Source organism: Oryzias latipes, chromosome 4 (assembly GCF_002234675.1).
Source record: "Oryzias latipes chromosome 4, ASM223467v1".
Lineage (NCBI taxonomy): Eukaryota > Metazoa > Chordata > Actinopteri > Beloniformes > Adrianichthyidae > Oryzias > Oryzias latipes.
This window is the reverse complement of record NC_019862.2, coordinates 12,682,250-12,701,760: the sequence shown is the minus strand read 5'-3', so window position 1 is coordinate 12,701,760 and position 19,511 is coordinate 12,682,250.

The following is a 19,511-nucleotide window of genomic DNA, read 5'->3' as shown; positions in this document are numbered from 1 at the left end:
TGTGGTATATGAGAGTCCACGAAGTAGGTTGAGCAAACTTGCATTTGTTTTTTCTTTTGGAATTTAATATAGTCTAAGAGCAGCACTAAATGCCAGCAACTACTTCTAACACTGCCAGTGTTTCTTTTTTTTTTTTTTGCTTTTGTGAAGTTGAAGTTAGCACAAATTATGCACAATTATTTATGTATCTATTTGCTTTTTTGCTTGTATGATTCCATATCTGGTGAGCTGTAATCACTTGTTTTCTCTTTTTGCTGCCATGATGAGTGGATTTCTTACTTTGAGATAAACAAAGTTCAATTCAATTCAAGACAATGTTTTCTTTCCTTTTTTATTTTTATTTTTTTGTTTGGAGAAGGGCTAAATGATATCTTAATGGATATTTTATAAATCTTTTCTTTTATCTTTAGATTGCAGATTTTTCTTTTTAAAAAAGCAAGTGCAGATGCAGCAGTTTTAACAGGTACGAGATGTTCTCTACAATTTGCGTTTGTGTTGTTGGCACCAGGAAATGCTACAGGGCTTCTTTTCTTTGCCCTATTACCTCTCCTTCCTAACATCTGTCTCTATTTTGGCCCAGTCTGTTGCTAAACAAGTTAAAAATCATCAGCAGGGTCTGCTTTGCTTCTCTTCTTTCATTAAAGTACTGGCACATCTGCAGTAAAGGTTGCAAAATGTGTCCCCTTTGTGGAGAGGTACTTGGAGGGTGGCTGGTGCATGATTGCATGCCTTGAAATCAACCACAAAGGGATTGAAAGCACAGCAGTAGCCCTTGGCTGGGGATGTTTATCGCTTGCTGCCACAGTCTTTACAGGAACATTGGCTTAAAAAAAGCACTCCTGGAACCTGTCAAATTGTTGATGGAGATGAGGACACAATGAAGAACCTTTACAGCAGAGTGGCTCACAGGAAAAAGAAATGGACAGCTGGCTGGTAGCTTGCAGAAGGTCCTCATCCTGGCATGAGGAAGCATGACAATGCTATTTCTGAAATAAGATGTAGAGCCCACACCATAAAGAAATGAAGGCCTCTAGCATTGTTCACGTAGCAATTCTTTGACTCCTCTATGACGAATCCCGGTAACACAGACACTTGGCAGAGCAAAGTGGGGCACTTTATAAGGCTCCCGCACATGAGAAGCCAAAGGGAACCTTTAAAAATGAAGCAAGATGTAATGCAGCTTTTTTATGCTCATTCTGGCCCTGTGATAGCTGCAGTGGCATGGATTTGTATCCCAGCTACACTGAAAGGAGCGCTGAACTGGATGGAGCTTTAAAGTGAAGCAATAAAGCTCTGGAAAATCGGCCCTCAAAGGCACATTTCAGCTGGAAAGCATTTCTTTTAAACTGTCGCTCCTTGAAGGTTGACAATCCTATTATGGCACCAACTTATTGTAATTAAGAGGGAGAGGAGATGTATGGGCACAAACACTTTCATCGCATCGTTTAGGATACAAAGAAGCTTGTTGGTTTGTCTGTTTTGGGAGCAAACGAAGTTCTGAACAGCAAAATGGCCTTATTCGCATTGACAAGTGAGTGATGTAAACAGCATCCAGAAGCCAATTTTCTTTTCTCTCCCTGTCCCTCCATCCCTTCACTCCCGGGCACCACTTTAAAGAGACGTAATGGAAAATAGGTTTTAAGGCTTTTCTTCTCTTTCATTTCTGGAGGTCAGGGATGTGGAGGCTTCAAAAGAAAAATGCAGAGAAGGTAACGACCGCTCACCTCATCAACCCCTCTGCTAAAGTCTAGATACCTTTTAGGACTGAATTTGTGCCCAAAGCACAGAACAAAGACGCTCCGAAAGCGTTGTGAGCTGCAAGTCCATATGCTTCCATTTATTAGTGCCATAATAAGAGGATTGAGTTCCTTTCTTCCTCACTCTGTCCACAATAGGCAGCTTTTGAATCAAGGACAGACGATAGTCCTCCAGAGGGCCATCAGATGCCATTGTCGTAACGGAGAGATGTCCTTGAATTTAGGACTGATGACAGTGATACAAAGCCCTGAGTGATTGTGGGCAAAAAGTGGGTAGTTGTTGGTTTTTTTTTCAGTTGATGATTTATAAGAGAGAAACAAAACCTACCCTCTATTTTCTTTTTACATTTCCAATAGTAAAATCAGAAAAAAATGACTTAATTTACATGATACTTGTATTAACAAAGTGTGTAAGGATTATTGCCTCTTAGTCTGCAGTGTAAACTAATAAGGCTACTAAGGTCAAGGGTCACAACCTTTGCAGGCTGCAGATAATTTCTAGTCTGCATATCTTTGTATCTGATACTCTCCTTGGTCTCTTTGATCTCCATTCTCAGCTCTTTGTCTGTACAGACCTGTCCTGAGTTACAAATGAAGGTGCTGAGAGGGTCAGAATATTTAGGGCCAGATTACTGACATACAAATACTCACCAATAGTCCCTGAGCGCGTCTCGACACCTCTAGCAGCTGTGCTTCAGGCAGTCTCCCTCTGAGAACCATGTGCCAAAACCTGCAGCTGTCTGACAAATCACATCATGTGAGTGTGTGTGGGGTGGGGGGTTTATGATACATCTATTTTATGCTAGTTGTTAATTTTTCGTTTTTTTCCATTCTCACCGTCCTCAGCAACACATGCTTAAGTGGCCCCTTCCAATAAAAAAACATGCGTGTTGGGCTTCCATGTTCAAAACTTGCATTCAAGCAAGTTTCTACAACCATTTTTGGGCCCTACATGCAAAACACGTGGCCACGGAATGTGCATTGAAACTTAAAACAGGTCAAACTTTGATCAATCAGGGAGTTGGATATGGTAGTGACGTACAGACGGCGACCCTTTCAATTCACGGAAGTGCCAACCATTTAAAAATTGATAATGAAGGAGAAATTAATGTTTGAGGTTTGTGCCCGGTATTAATTATATACACCAAGTTTTTCACATATCTGAATAGTAGATACATATCTGTAGAAAAAGCCTGACGATTAGCCCCGCTTCAACATTTCACACCAAGCCTCTTCCAACTGTAGGTGGCAGACATGCGCTAGTAAACAGTAGCAAAAGAAAAAGAAGCCCCTCCTTGCTTGTCCAGTGTGAACACCATAGGCTGAATGAATGTTCAAGAACCCATGTTCTTAAACGCGCTTCACATGCCTGGTGTGTCTGTGGCCTAAGAGTTACATCTATTGTTTTCATTCACAAATGTGGCCCGCCGTGTCATTTTATGTGGGCCGCAAGAGCATTCAAGTTTTTAATTTCTTACTATATTTTTTTGTTGTTGATTACATATTATTTATGTGTAGCTGCTGTTGTTATTTTTCAATGTTTGCAGGTCTTGTGTGTATGCAGACAAATTGTTGTCATTAAACCATCAATTGGATGCAAGGCTGTGTGCAGCCTTTTTTTGGAAAATGTTACATGTATAATACATGTTCTTTGCAGCTCAGTTTCATGTTATTTTTCTTTATTCACTTGGACAGTTTGATCCTTCATTAATGGAGCTATGTGGGTTTCAATAAGTGAACGAAATTTAAAAGGATTTATGCTAGAGTAACAAGCTGTGTTTTCTATGCTACTGTAATTGTCACTTTAAAAAGATATAATTAATCAATATTGAGTAATCTAACATTAAGGAGTAGTTACATTTATTTTACATTACATTTAGTTATATGTATAAGTTATGTCTGGCCCTTTGAGGACAACCACTATGCTGATGTGGCCCTCGGTGAAAATTAGTTTGACACCCCTGTTTTAATTCAACTAATAGCAATTGTCTTTTAAATTTACAGGAACTTTCTGTAGCCTGTTTATTCAGGAAGCTCTTTTTTTTAAGAAATCATCTATGTGTTTACAGTTTTATTTAGTTTTTTGTGAGTTGGTATCTTCCATCGGCTCTTTTGTTCTTCGCCCCATCAAATTCTATTTCCTTTTCTCTTTTGGGAAGTGTTTAAGGTCATCGCCTTTAGGACTTTTCTTTTCTGCTTCTTCCCATTTTTTTATTTTAGAGCGCCCGTCTACTGTCCTTTGGTCCTTTCTTTGGGTATGCCAAGAGAGCTGTAAGACAAGAAAATATTATTGGACAGAAGACAACCATAAAGCTGTCTTCTGTGGCTTTTATTTATGTGTCAATGGGATAAGCCACATCTACAGTGGTGGACAAAATTGTTGGTACGCCTCAGTTAAAGAAAGAAAGTCCACAATGCTCACTGAAATGACTTGAAACGTTCAAAAGTAACAATAAATTAAAAAAATGTGAAAATTAAATAATCAAAATCAGCCATTACTTTCGAGTTGTTGAATAACAGAATTAAAAAAAAAACTAATGAAATGGGGCTGGACAAAAAGGATGGTACCTCCTTAGCTGCTTTCAAACCCATAATCAGTCAGTCTGCCTATTTAAAGGGAGACAAATAGTCACGTAGCTGTTTGGTGAAAAGGTGTGTACCACACTGAACATGGACAACAGAAAGCCAAGGAGAGAATTGTCCCAGGACATTAGAAACAAAATTATAGACAAACATCGTAAAGATAAAGGCTATAAAACCATTTCTAAGCAGCTTGAAGTTTCTGTGACGACAGTGGCACATATTATTCAGAAATTAAGACCCACGGGACAGTAGCCAACCTCCATGGACGTGGCCGGAAGAGGAAAATTGATGACAAATTGAGGAGACGGATAGTTGGAACTAAATCCAAAGAACCCAGAACAACCTCCAAAGACATTAAAGGTGAACTCCTAGATCAAGGTACATCAGTGTCAGATCGCACCATTCGTTCTTGTTTGAGCCAGAGTGGACTTCATGGGAGACGACCAAGAAGGACACCACTGTTGAAAGGAAATCATAAAAAAGCCAGACTGGAATTTGCAAAAATGCATGTTTAAGTGTCACCAATTTCCAGTTGATCATTGCACTTGTGGATAATCTTGCATATCCATTTCATACAACAAGATTACATTATTGACCTGTAACCTGTAATTAAGAGGGAGAGGAGATGTATGGGCCTGTAAAATTCTGCTGTGTCTAACAACAGATCACTATGTGGAAAGTAGAAGTGGCCCGTAATGAATTGCTTTTACTGAGTTGTTAACTCAGCTCCACCCCAAACAGAGCAATACTGCCTGCTGCACACCTTCCAAGACAACACAAAAACAGACAGCTTCGAAAACTCCAAAAGGAATGCACGGCCTTCCAAAAAATCCAAAACAGTCCGAGTGCATATACAGATGTCACATCATCAGCAGACAACACATTCTCTCTCGCACTGGTGTCCACTTTCACATTCGCAAGCGCACCTCCACACACGTCCTCCGCCTCAGCACATACTCCGTTAATCAGAATCTCACTCCTCACCATGACAGCCTCCGAGGCTGTAAATCTTTCTCACGCTGACATGTTCTTGTGGATGGCACACACCCAGCTGAGCTGCTGAGCAGATCAGAGTCAAGTAACATTTGCAAATCATTCTCACGGTTTGTTTTTTCCTAACTGTGAGCCAGGTGCAGGAGTTACCACATTTCACTGGAGGTCAAATGTCAGACATCAGAATAAAATGTTTAGGCCTCTAGTTTTAACGTTATTTCCTGCCTTCCCTAAAGAGATTATTTTTTTCTCTTTTTTAAAAATGGGGTTAAATGAAATACTTACAACTAGTCCTACCTGTGATTACCTTAAATAACCATGAATAGAAAACTTTATAGGGTACCTAAAAGAGCAGCATTTTAGAGTTCACAAAAATTTTGTTTTGCAATTTAAATAATTAAAACTCATAAAAATGTTTCTGTTTATGAGCATTTATTTAACTTTGAAAGCAATTTTTGTTAGAGGTCACACTATTTTTAAAATTAGTTCATATAAAGTTTCAATTTTTTTTTGCACACAGATTGTAGACATGTAGCAGAGAAACTATGCATTTATTTTCTGTTAAAAAGTTTTTTTAAAACCTCATTTTAAAGTCTGTAGGCTATAACAACTTTGCTTTGTGGAACCAGTAACTGTTTGAGCAAATTGTTGTCTGCTTTTCATAGAACAGCAACGACATGTTCTCCTCATCAGGATTGTCAGAAAACCGTCCTAACAGCGATGCTGAGCCTGACTAGCCTTCTTTGTGTAACATCTGTTTTTTTCCGCACACGGACGTGGGTTGGTGACGTAAGAGATGCGCGGCGAAGAAAAATAAAAAAGAGTTGACTTATGAAAAAGCCTCTTGTAATCTCTGCAAATATCACAAAGTATGACAATATATTACATGGTGTCAGAACAGATCGTGCCCACATCGACCTGACGACAGACGATGGAGAGCGCATGGAGCATCGATGCTGAGGATGGATTGGGATTCCACCAATTTACCTGACACGTGGAGGAAATTACGCCAGCACGTGGAGCTAATGTTTTCAGGCCTGCTGCGTAATAAGTCGCAGGAGGAGAAATGCAGCTATCTGCTGTTGTGGATTGGGAAAGAAGGCAGAGATGTGTACAGTATGTGGACTCTCACATCTGATGAAAGAAAGGTACTGCAAACTTATTTTGATAGATTTGAAGAATATGTCACGCCCAAAGCAAACCCAATCTTTGCACGCTACGAATTCCATGAGAAGATACAGGGAGAATGTGAAAGTTTTCATCAGGGTTTTTAACTAATTTAAGGCTCCTAGTCAAATACTGTTATTATCAAAACAGCGTTGGGATGATCAGAGACAGAACAGTGTTTGTTAAGCCAACCTTACTCGAGTAAAAGTGATCAACATCGTGAAATCACATAAGCTGTCTCAGCAGCAACTAAAAGTAATGGCAGGTGCCACTCCCAACACTTCCACCCAGTCTGCTCATGCAATGAGTCAAAAACTATACGCCAAGCTCGTCTCATCCTCGGTTTTAAAGGTAATAATGGCAGCACGACTGCTCCAAACACAGAATGTGGAGCATGTGGAAGACAACACAGCCACATGGAGGACTGTCCAGCAAAGGGACACCAGTGCAACATATGTAAGAAGCTTAACCACTTCGTGAAGATGTGCAGAACACAAAGACAGTAAAAAAACTCTAAATACAAGCCCAGAAAGATGCATACGGTCATGGAGGATGAGCAGCAACCAGAACTGTTCGTCGATTCTGTTACTACATGTTGTAAAGATACGGACAAAGACAATGTACTAAAATTTTAAAAGTTTAAAACAAGGGGGATGTAACATCCGGTGTCATTACACACACGGACGTGGGTTGATGACGTAAGAGACGCGCGACACAGAAAAATCAAAAAGAGTTGACTGGATGAAGAAGCCTCTCGTGATATCTACAAATATTACACTTTGCAGTTCCTCTCTCAGCCTCTAATGCACAGACATATGCGTTATTTTGTGTATGTGTGTGTTTGTTTGTGGTATCACACGAGCATTCCCGCTATGTAAATGCCCAAATTTATGCAGCTTGAAGTCTGCTGAAGGTCTATAAAAGGAGGATGCTGTTAAGTGATTTTGGAGGCTTTGCTGGAGTTTGAAGGAAAGGAAGCAAGAAAGCTGCCCAGGAGGCGCTTTAATGGTCTCTGACAGCGTTCACACTTTATGGCTGGCAGCTGGTCCAGGTGTTATCCTCTGCCTAAACGCAGACACACCTCCTGCCTCGTTAAGGTTGATCCTAACAGGAGGGTGCTTTGTGGTTTCTAACTGAACCAGGGTGTATTTTGAGCATGCTTTGCCGTCCTGGGAGAGTTGAAGGAGGAAAGGAGAAACAGCCATTCAGATTGCCATTTGTTGTGGCATATAAAGTACCCCCAGAAACAACTGGCCCGTTTATGGTTTTTCTTCCCACCGCTGCCGTGTTTTACAGTTTCCCTACAAATTTGCGCTCTTGTTTAAGTGACCTTTTACGGTGCTCTCTTTTTATTTTCTCTTCATTGGACCTAACTCACCATGTGTTGTTCATTTTTCTTAGTCACGAAAATCCGTTTGCATCATGCAGCCCTGATGGGTTTCTGTTTAGTCATTTTTTTAATACTCGGCTAACAAGAGGAACAATTAATGGTGACTTTATCACTCTTTAGTAATATTTGTTTACAGAAAAATTGTTGAAGTTCCACCCCAATCATCTTTGAAACTATTGTAAAATCATTCCCAGTGGTCTTTTATTTACGATTTGTGCCGTTTTAAGCCAAAATTTAAGAACCTGACGCTTTCCAGAAAAAAGTTTCTGCACATCAGCAGTAGGTCTTTGAAATTACCCTCTGAGTTGTGGGCGAAACTGTTTACGTGGAGTAACCCCACCCCGATTTCCAATTATCCATCTGTTTTCACTAGCTTACAGCCTCCTACAACCCCAACATAGTATTACAGATACAACACAATTGGCAAGGAATATTGGAGCTTTCCAACCATACATTTTGGTGCCAGATGCCAGCTCGGATGAGGAAAACTAAGACGTACACGGGTCTACTTGTTTCCAAGTGGATGCATAAGCATGGAGCAGAGCAGGGAGCTTGCGGACTGACAAATATAGCATCTACGTCACAGTTTAAAGCTTTTTCAAACTGCATTTTTTTTCGTCTGCTCCTGCTTCACAACAATTTCAATAATGAAATACTCAGAAATGCCATTTTAATCTGAGTTTTCTTTATATTTGTCCTCCATCATCAGAAAAATGCCACATGGACATGTTAACCCTTGTGCTATCCTAGGCCCTTTACCATTGGGAGTTGGGTCATCTAAACCCACTAGACAGTGCGCTGAACATTTTTTCTTCAATGATTTGTGATCTTCACTGGTGTCCATGGACTACATGAAATCTTTCCACCTTTATCCACCTTTGTCACGGTAGGGAGAACACGTCAATATAAGGGTGGGGTCATCTAAGATAGCACAAGGGTTAAAAACACTATTTTCACTGGATTGGGTCCTAAAGCCAGTCATGTTAGGTGGGTCTGGGGGTCATTCAGAAGCAATTATTGTAACAGTCATTAAATGCTTGACAAGCAAGGGAATGGAAAAGGGATTATATGCTGGAAATAAGAAACTCTAGGGGGGTAAAGGATGCAAGACCTGATCAGTTAAGAGTATGTAACCTCTGCGTCCTTAATCACCACCCCCACCTCAACAGACATTCATCTTAGCTCAGCCATGTCTAATGCTACCAAACATCTCCAAGTACAATGTTGCAGAACAAAGGTGCACCTTGTGCTCTGGTCCTCTCCAGGTGTGATGATGAACAGAACTTGATATTTGACTGAGAGCCTAAAGATATCTTGTTTATACCATCACACCCCCTGATGATTTGTTTTGTTTTATGAGTTTTTACTCTGTGTGAAATTTAGTGTCTGTATGGTTGTTTTTTTTTAAGTTCTTTATTCAGCCCCACAGTTCTGTTGTATTTTCCCGCGCTCCTCCAAATCAATTTCAACCAAATAAAAATGTGGTCTGACCTCATTTGTCGGTGTGTGGTCATTAAAAATTAGGATTGTTGGGTCTACACGCCTGTTTTGAAAGTCATCCAAGGGTGCAGCCTTTAAAGTAAATCTTTGCTCCCTCAGTCTGCACCAACATGCACACAACTTTGATCTCAGCATGAATGTGTCTATTTGTGTCACTTCTGAAACGTCCAGAGGAAGTCCAACTCGAGTTACATATTTGTTGCGGCAGTGACTTTTCAGGATGTGGGTTTTCTGGAAGATTTAGCTCTCAGATGATACAGTGCCTCAAAGTCTGCCTTTGTTTGTCATTAGCCCATTTTCTTTGAAGGGCTTCAAGTACTATGAATTCCTGCTTTCAAATGTGAAGCTGTGTGATTATCTGAGTGACGCTGAAAGCGATTACTGATCTGAAAGAAATATTATAAGCTGACCCAAAGCACATGTCAGTGAAAAGAACTATGGGACTGCTGGATCATCATACAGTGGCAATTCAACTTACACACCCAAAAGACATTTAATATAAAGTACTGTTGAATGTTTTGCCCCGACAACAGTCTGCAGCCTCACCGCAGGCATGCATGTGTGCATGTGTGTAATTGCGTGAGTGTCTGCATGCTGTGCACCAAAGGGGTGAGCGCGGTTTGGCGAATCCCTTGCAGACAAGCAGGAACATGACACATAGTTCCTCCAGCGTATCCTCACAAACCACATAGAGGAAGCGTTAATGATAAGCACCTGGATTCCCACAAGCTCCCAGTTACATCCAATTGGCAGTAACTGATAAAATTGGGATGAGTGGGAGTTAGAAGTCACAGCCTCAGTGAATGAACCCTTTTCACATCAGGATGCAAAAGAGAGCTCAAAAAGAGAGATGAAGAGATCCTTTATGCTGGCAGTGTGTTCACATGACAGGAGACCACACGCTTGACAGGGGATAAAATAGAGGAGCACAGAACAGGACACTGTCCTTCCAAGACAGCCCATGAGGATCCAACACACTCCCACACATCTGAGCTGGTGTGTGGCCTTCACACACTCAGAAAAACACGTGTCCATCTTTGTGCCCTCCTTTCAACATGAACTTCTCACTTTCTCAATCCAAGCCACGCTTCCTGCCGACTTTGATGCATGCGTTTTCTTCGTGCTCGACAATGATCTCTTTCCCCCTCTGAAAGAACTGGTCCCGGGGTAAAAAGGCTTGGATCTGAAGACTTTGCTTTATCTTTTGCCCCCCAACTCTCTGTTGACACAAAATTGCTTCACCCGGGCCACAGTGCGGTTCAACTGCAGTTGAAAAGAGACGGGAACCAAATCCCTCTCATAGAAAACAACACTGTAGCCTTTTCAGTGTGACTGCCCACAAGGAAAAGGTCCTTTTTTGTGCATGGTGGACACGGCGTCTATCCAGCAAACCGCTTGCCACAGATGTTGACACTGTTGGTTGCGGGTTAAGATGCCCTCCAAAGGCCATTGTATCCCTTGTATCTTTCTCTCGTATTGAGTTTTTCCTCTCTTCTAGGAGGCAGCCGGAGGCAGAGGGGGAAAAGTGGTGAAAGACCTCCGGATGGCAGTCAGCGCTCCAGGGGGCCTTTTTGCCTACAGGGACCCAGGCAAAGAGCTTCATTATGGGTAGCAGCAGGCAGCCACTGAAGGCTGGATGCTATAAGTATTGTGTTGCTGGAAAGATCCGGGTCCCTCTCCAGAACAGGTTCAAAGGTTAGCCCCCCCGGTGGGCTCTTCCATACCTGCCCAGTTCCGACCCCTCCACACTGCCCCCACGAGCCTAGACAGCCCCAATTACAAACAATAGAAACCAGTCATCACGCCATTAAGCAGAGTTTTAAGATAAGGAAAAGAGTGGAGCGGAGGGATTAATTCAGCACACTCCTCACTTGTCAATGAATACATAATTGCATTTATGAGCTGCTGTGAAAACCTCTTCTTTGCACTTAAGTGGGAATGAAACTACTCATAAACTCAAAACCAGCCTTTTGATAACATCTCAGCTATTGGTGCTGTTAGGGGGTGGTTTGTGTATACATACGACTCTGAGTTTGCATGCATAGGGACGGAAAATGTGGTAATTTTGCTGAGCTAAACATTGCCCGTACTGTGTCAGGTTGTAATGATACCGCCTGCACTCACCTGTGAACTCTGTCGGCCCTTTGAAGGTCGGCTTTACTTGTAAACCTTCAAATTCAGTACATGTTTCCTTGAAATGTTTCTTCTTAGCGAATTAAACTGATAGCACAGCGTAACTCTATTTTTCTTAAATTTTTAAGACATGTGTGAGCAAATTCAACTATACCACGTGAAGAGTTTATGACAGAGCTGGTAGTCAACATTGATTGATGATGCGCGGGAGTGAAGGAGTGTTTCTGACCCCAGAATAACAGAACATTAACCTACTCCCCAGGCAAGACTGCACAACTCTTAAAACCTGACCTTGTGTCCCCCTACACCACCACAGGGGGTCTGCAGTCTCCGATCTCCACCACAAAAGTTACTAACAAAGTGTTCCCCTCCACTCTTGTGTGCAGAGCTGAATGATGGGAATGTTGCCTTCATCTCCAAGCCACATCCAGGGCAACTGGGGTGGAGTGTCCAGTTAGAGCATCAGCTGCAGGTAGCATTCATGGTTGCCCTGCTCTTGTATCCTGCTGCTAAAAATTGTTGTCGCTCTCTGGGTATCTTTTTGGAAGTGTCAGCTTTGGGGCCCCCTGATGGGGAAATGGTTGATATAACTTGATTAGACTGCAGGATGGATTACAATTTGGCAGCACCCATGAAGGCTCTGACTTGTCTCTCTTAACCTCTCCTCAGGAGGCAGCAATTAGTGGAAGTAATTGGGAAATTAGCCTTGTTGTTGCATGTTTTCTCCTCTTCTTTTTACTTTATCTAGGTTGTTTCTACCCCGATGACATCAAACCTCTGCCACTTTTCTAGTTTGCACAATCTCATGATAAATATCCATTTTGCTGATTTATTTAAGCCACTTCAGAAATAGAAAAAAGAAACTTGCAGATAACTTTATACACACAGGAAGGTTGGTGACAGACACTTGTTATTTCTCTCTATTGCTTTTCTTTATGTCGCTCGATGCCTGGAGCCAACAAAAGAGATAATTCAATTAGTGCAACCAAGGACTCCAAAAGCTGGAAAGCCTTTTTCATCACAGAGATTTGCATCATAAAACTTCACCGCGTCGCTGAAGGTTCTCTGACTTTTGTACTTTATGAATCTTAAGGCGGCAGACAAGGCCAGAACGTCCTCTTTCTGTTTTCATGTACTTGGATCTTCAATTCAGCTCAATCTGATGGTTATTAAAAGTTTTACTTTTAATTCTTGGTCCCTGAATCATAATAAAAATCTGAAAGAATGTGTCTTTCAGAAACTCTGAAAAAAAAAAGCTTTGTCTACCATGCAGCAGGAAAAAAATTAAGGATAGAAGACGTCAAATTGGAGAATGGAAGCATCAACTGCTTTGACTTACTTGAGCTGCTCCTTAAGTGGAGTTCAATCAAAAAATCGTGAGAAGGTTTTATGAAATTTCTCAAGTCGTTCAGCAAAGTTATTTAGTTCTTATCATGATAATTAAACTATAGTGAAGTGTGTGAAATGTTTTTTCCAAATTTTTATCTTGAAAGTCTTCTAAAGAGTGCATCAGAAAACTAATTTTTTATCCTCCTGACATCCTTTTGAAGTTTCTCATGTTCCACGTCTTAACAGATCTTCTGAAGTTTAGCACAGGGGGCCTTAAAAAGCTGTTCCAAAACCTTTAGAAACCTCAAGTCATCCTTCACTCAGGTTTGTGGAGCTTGTCGTCTCTGGGGACCCCTGACCTTTCACGCATTGTGGATTTGTGTCTGACGTATTCTAGATGTAACCATCTGTGCCCTCTCACCCACCCCCAATCACTTGTTTCTCCTGGACGAGTGTCCGGATCCACTGGGCTGGAAAAGATTCTTACAGGGGATGGAGAAAGTTTAAGCAGAAGAGACACAGGAGAGCACCTGGACCTTCTTTTTTTTTGTCTTGAGAACACAAAAATTTTATGAGGAAGTAAAGGTAAAGGATGTAGTTCTTTTCATTCAAACCCTCCTTGTTTGGACTGTGGGTTCTAAAGCATGTGGACAAGCTTATGTCACTCATCACACTTGTTTTGTGCTTAAGCTGAAACAGGCCTCAAACAGAGCGGGCAGCCTCCCTTTCAGCCCCCCGTTTTGTCATCGACACCCAATGAAGAGCATAAACTTCAGGAATGTCTTTTGAAGGAAAATTTGTGACGTCTGTGTGGTTTAAAATCCTGTCAGATGATCAATGTACAAATCAGCCTTCTTAACCAGATAAAGCATTTCTCAAATCCATGGCAGATGAAGCTGTGGTAGGCGTCATGTGACCGTCAGAATACCACAACTATACAGCGATTCCTCAGAAAGAGTGCTTCATATCTTTACGATAGATCTTTATTAACCCTTGTGCTGTCCTAGGCACTTTGACATTGGGAGTTGGGTCATCTAGACCCCACTAGACAGTGCGCTGAACCTTTTTTCTTCAATGATTTGTGATCTGCACTGGTTTCCATGGATTACATGAAATCTTTATCCACCTTTGTCATGGTAAGGAGAACACGTCAATGTAAGGGTGGTGTCATCTAAGACAGCACAAGGGTTAACCTAAATTATTTCAGAAGTCAGTATTTTTGACAGACATGTATCAAACAGTAGAGTGGGTTGTGGATTTGGTGATGTATCCTCTGATAATGTATGGTGATAACATCAACAATTATGTGAATGTGTGTTGCTCTGGAGAAGGAAGTACTACCATCTAGTGGGCAGTAGTTTATTTTTTTATTATTTGTTTTGCCATTAAAGTTTTTTAACAGGTATGTTTATCCTTAGAGATTATCATGAAGGTTTGATTTGTTTTACACATAAGTGTCACTTAAGAGTAACATTTCTTAATAGCATGACGAAAACTTTTAATACTTTTAATTGATCTTTATTTTAATCAACCCTCACTAAAGCAAAAATTGAGGAATGTTTCAATAAAGCCTTAGACACCAGACTGACATAAAGGGCTGCTAATGACCATACCTATGTGCACAGGGAGGAAAATCCTGCAGCTTTGTTATTTTTTTATGTCTTTACAAAAAAGTTTGTGCCTGTTAAGTATTACATATGCAGACGTTTTGCTTTGATAGCACCCAGACTATACACGATCTGTTTTGAAGAGCTTCTTTAGATGTCAAAAATGTTTGATTTTAAACATTTGCTTTGTGTTTCCAGTCTGCATTTTTCTTGTTTTGTTTGTGTTCGGAATTTGGTTTTCATTCATTTTTCCCCAAACCATTTGCACTAAAGTATAAATATGTTTAGAAACTAAGATCCAAACCAAAGTGTTTATGATAAATATTCTTCTATAGTATTAGTTCTGTCATGATTTGCAAGAACCGAGACAGACCCAGACGCTGGAACCCGGAAGGAAAACAGGAGAGCGTAAGGTAGGCGATTTATTTTTGCAGGACGTGGATCCGTAGGCGAGGATGACGGCTGATGGCGGCAGGTGAGTAGCAGAATGAGAAACAGGAACCCTGGCTTGAAGGTATTACTGCAAAGGCTGTGCTGGAGGTTTGGCATGAACAGGAATCATGGCGTGATCAAGGAGGTCCGAAAATTCTAGAGGCAATTCCCAGGTTTACACTCGTAGTGGGTTTGTTTCCTGAAACCAAGGGGTAGGAAGAGAAACAACTGGCGATGAAAGCTGGATCTGGATCTCCTTATGAAGGCTGCAGGTAGATGAGTTGAGTGGAAACCGCTGGGAGTCCTCAGGAGCAGAGCAGAGAGGGGAGGGGGAGGAGAGCTGCCAGAGGCACCATGACAAGTTCATATCGAACATCGTTTCAGCAGATAATGTTAAGGCAGACAAACCTAACAAAGTGAGTTTATAAAAAACTTTACTTTTTTTATTTCACCAAAATCAAATAATCAATAAAAAAAATAAATTTATTTCTAGTCCCATGAGGTCACTTTTTTCCAATTCTGAATGAAAGTTTTCCTTATTTCAGTCGCTCATAAGATCTTGTATTTTGACCTTTACCTTTAATTTAATTCAGTAACCCGTCCTGAAAATGCACTAAAAGATGGATGGCGGTGGACAAAATTAATTTTCCTTTTGAATGTGAACACACTGCCAGTTATATTTTCCTTTGCAGCTTTTCCCGGTCATTTATGAACTTCAAATATCTCTTTAGCAATTTTTTGGCCTTCTCCACACCATTGGGAATGTGCTTTGACATTACTTTCATGCCTTAAAGGCATTGCTCTTTTAACAGGGCTGTTTCTGGTTCTGGTTTTTGATTCATTATTCAGCACAAAACTCTAATGAGATCATGACATACGTGGACAATGCTTGTTTTTTTTGGACTGGAATCTTTGTTTCTTGCAATTGCACTTTTCCCCAAAAAACCTTTTGTCTTAATACAGTTTGCACATGAATGGGAACATTGGTGGACAAAGTGTTTGATAATGAAGGGTTTTTGTGTGGGAGCAGTGGGGAGCTAGATATGATGGGTATTTGAAGGTTATCAAGCAACAGTGAGTGATGAGAAAAAACTTGATTGCGACCACAAAGATTTGAAAATTGAGAGCGCCCTCATGTGGACAGCATACTAAACTGATATTTATGATCTTCAAAGCTCTGGCTGAGATGATTTAACCTTTTTCAATATTATCTTGCCACACTGGAAACCTTGCCTGAGGGTTCCAGTAAATTTAACATTGACTTTAACCCTTGTGCTATCTTAGATGACCCCACCCTTACATTCACGTGTTCTCCCTACCATGACAAAGGTGGATAAAGGTAAAAAGATTTCATGTAATCCATGGACACCAGTGAGGTTCACAAATCATTGAAGGAAAAAGGTTCCGCGCACTGTCTAGTGGGTCTAGATGACCCAACTCCCAATGTTAAAGTTCCTAGGATAGCACAAGGGTTAAAGCCAAAAATCTATTACAACTACTTGGACATAATAAACTATTAGGCATAAATGCACATCTTTCTTTTATCATTTTAATTTTTCCAAAGTTTATGATTATTTTTTCTTCAGTTTTTACAGTTTTATAAGATTATGGCACAAATTAAGAATCCACATTTGAAAATACTAAGATGAAATCAAAAAGCCTTACATTTGAAGTGCATTGTTGGCAACAACTCCTTCAGTCGTGTTTTGTGTTTTAATGCCTTTTTGTTTTTGCTCTTTGTGGTCTTTTAATTATGATTTTACCATTTGATTATCATGCGATTGTAGTTTTCTACATCACAGCTACAAGCTTTCTCAAATTGTATTTTTTCATCTGCTCCTTATTCACAATTTGAATAAAGATATACTCAGAAACACAGTTTTAATGTAAATTTCTTTATATATGTCTTCCATTATGAGAAAAATGCCACAAGAACACGTGGTAAAAACACCAAAAACACTAAGTCTTTTGGAGTGGTTCTTTAAGTGCTTCTGGTAGAAAATTTCCAGCTGATATAATTATGATTATTTCTATTTGAAGATTTCAAATACCGTTTGTTGTGTCTTAGAACTTTAATAACATGCTCTCACTGATCCAGACTTATTTACTAGATTCCTCCCAATACAGAAATAGCCCTACCTTTAGAGCTAAACACGCAAAAATACTTACGCATTTTGGTGTTAGAGAAAAACAGATTTACATATGGGGGGATGAACATGTGGTTGAAATACTTTCATATTTTTAACCCTTGTGCTATCTTAGATGACCCCACCCTTACATTGACATGTTCTCCCTACCATGACAAAGGTGGATAAAAGTGGAAAGATTTCATGTAATCCATGGACACCAGTGAGGTTCACAAATCATTGAAGAAAAAAGGTTCAGAGCACTGTCTTGTGGGGTCTAGATGACCCAACTCCCAATGTTAAAGTGCCTAGGATGGCACAACAGTTACTCTCATTTAGTTGATGTCTCAATCTGAGAAATATCACCAAAAGAAATGGTTTACTTCTCCCATGCTACAGGTATTCGACTTAAATGCTTTCAACAACTCAACATGTAACTTAAATAAAAACTTTGTTGATTCTACAGGGCGGAAAACTTCAAGACTCCTCCAGGGGCCTGTTTCAGAAAGGAGGTTAAGTGTAAACTCTGAGTGCGTTAAGCCTGAAATCAGGGAAACCCTGGGTTTTCCGTTTCAGAATGGGAGGTTTGTTAAACCAGAGAAAGCAGAGTAAGTCAAACCCGTTTCTGAAAGAGAGGTAACTTATACTCAGAGTCAGTGTCCATGGTTACTTACGCTGTGAACCTAACCTGGTCGGGAGCAGGTTTTATTCTCTAAACTCAAGGTTTCTGCCGGTCCCCTCCCCTTTTAAAAGATGAAGCGGTATTTTTCGCTTTAACCTTCATTGCCCACATTTCCGTCACACAGAGACAAGTGACAAGAATGGCTTGTCCTTTTTTGAAAGACCCAGTAGACGAGGAGGCTGCATTAATTCGTAGAGAATTACATTTACGTCGTGCGAGGATTTTGAGACCTAGCCTCGACTTTTTGTCATTTCCCCATACGTTTTTGTTTGAGCGTTACCGTTTTTCGTTGCAGTCCATTACATATATACAATGAAAACAACATTAGATATGTATTGCTATGTAGATGTTTCATATGTCAAATATTGTCAACAAAGCCTACATCCATGACATGCTCAAATTTGACCTGATTGAATTATGTTTTTATACTTCATTTTTAGCTGCTGCCATGTTCTTTTAATTCCTGCAGGATTGCATCTACATGAAAATGAAATCAGGGACATTGAATTAGATTAATGAAACAATTACTTTTTGGAAACACAATTTGCTAGAACTACTTTCTTAATCCCATATAAACCTATACTACTTGATCAATACAAGGGTAGACATAAGTTCACTTTTAAAAAAACAATTGCATGTATTAATATTAAACTGATCAACGTTTGCAAGAGGGGAAGGTTAACAAAAAAGTCCTCTATGACATGGTGCCTCTGCCAGCTACTCTCCCCCTCCCCCGTCTGCTCTGTTCTGGACGCGACCAGCTGCCACCACTTACCTCATCACCGCTGCCTTCTTAAGGATCTCCTGGATCTTCAGTCGGTGCCAGTTCGTTTTACCTCCCACGGTGCATAGTCAGGCTCGCTCATGTTCTTGCTCTGTTTACCAAGTTCTGTGTTACTTATTGCTCCTCTCGTCTTTGCCTCAGGAATAATCTACTCTGGATCTCACCTGGTCGCAGTCCTCTGGTTTCACGCCGTCTCACCTCTGGAATCCTGCAACTGCTCTCCTCCAGCCAGCCGCCGCGCCTCTGTTGGAAATAAGCCAAAACTCACCTTCCTATATAAAAACTTCTAAACTCACCTTAATGTCCGAGTCTCCTTCTGGGTTACAGCATCTGGGTCACTCCGAATTATAGTCATACCATGACAGAACGAACTGGCCAAACTCCTGACCCAGCTGACCCTGAAGGGCTCCAACACACCTTATCCATACAAGGAAATCTTCTTACACGTCAAGCGGAGGCCATCACTCTCATGTCCTCGGCCCAGTGGGATCTTTTTCGTCGCCTCGACAGCATCACGCAAATACTCAGTGCTGCTTATAGCCAACATGCTAATCCCGCAGCCGCTGCTCAAGTTCCCGTCAACATCACTTCCGCCGATATCCCGGAAAATGTCCGTCTCCAGCCGGAACCTTTTTACGGCGATGTTGAAACCTGTGGAGGGTTCCTACTTCAGTGCCAACTCATTTTCCAACAGGCTCCCAGGTACTACCAAGCGGATCATAGCAGAATTTCACTGACTGTAAACTCTCTCCGCAGCAAGGCACTACAATGGGCCCAAGCCTTTCTGGCCTCTCATCCCATCACTCATCTTCCGTACGACCGGTTCATAGCGGAGTTCCGACTAGTCTTCGATCAGCCTCGAAAGCAGGAAGAAGCAGTCCGACGGTTACTAAGTCTCCAACAAGGTAACCGCCCGGTAAGCGATCATCTGATAGATTTCCGCATTTTAGCGGTCGAAACGGGTTGGCCAAATCCTGCTCTTAAAGGAGTTTTCTATCAGTCACTAAACGAACGTGTCAAGGATCACT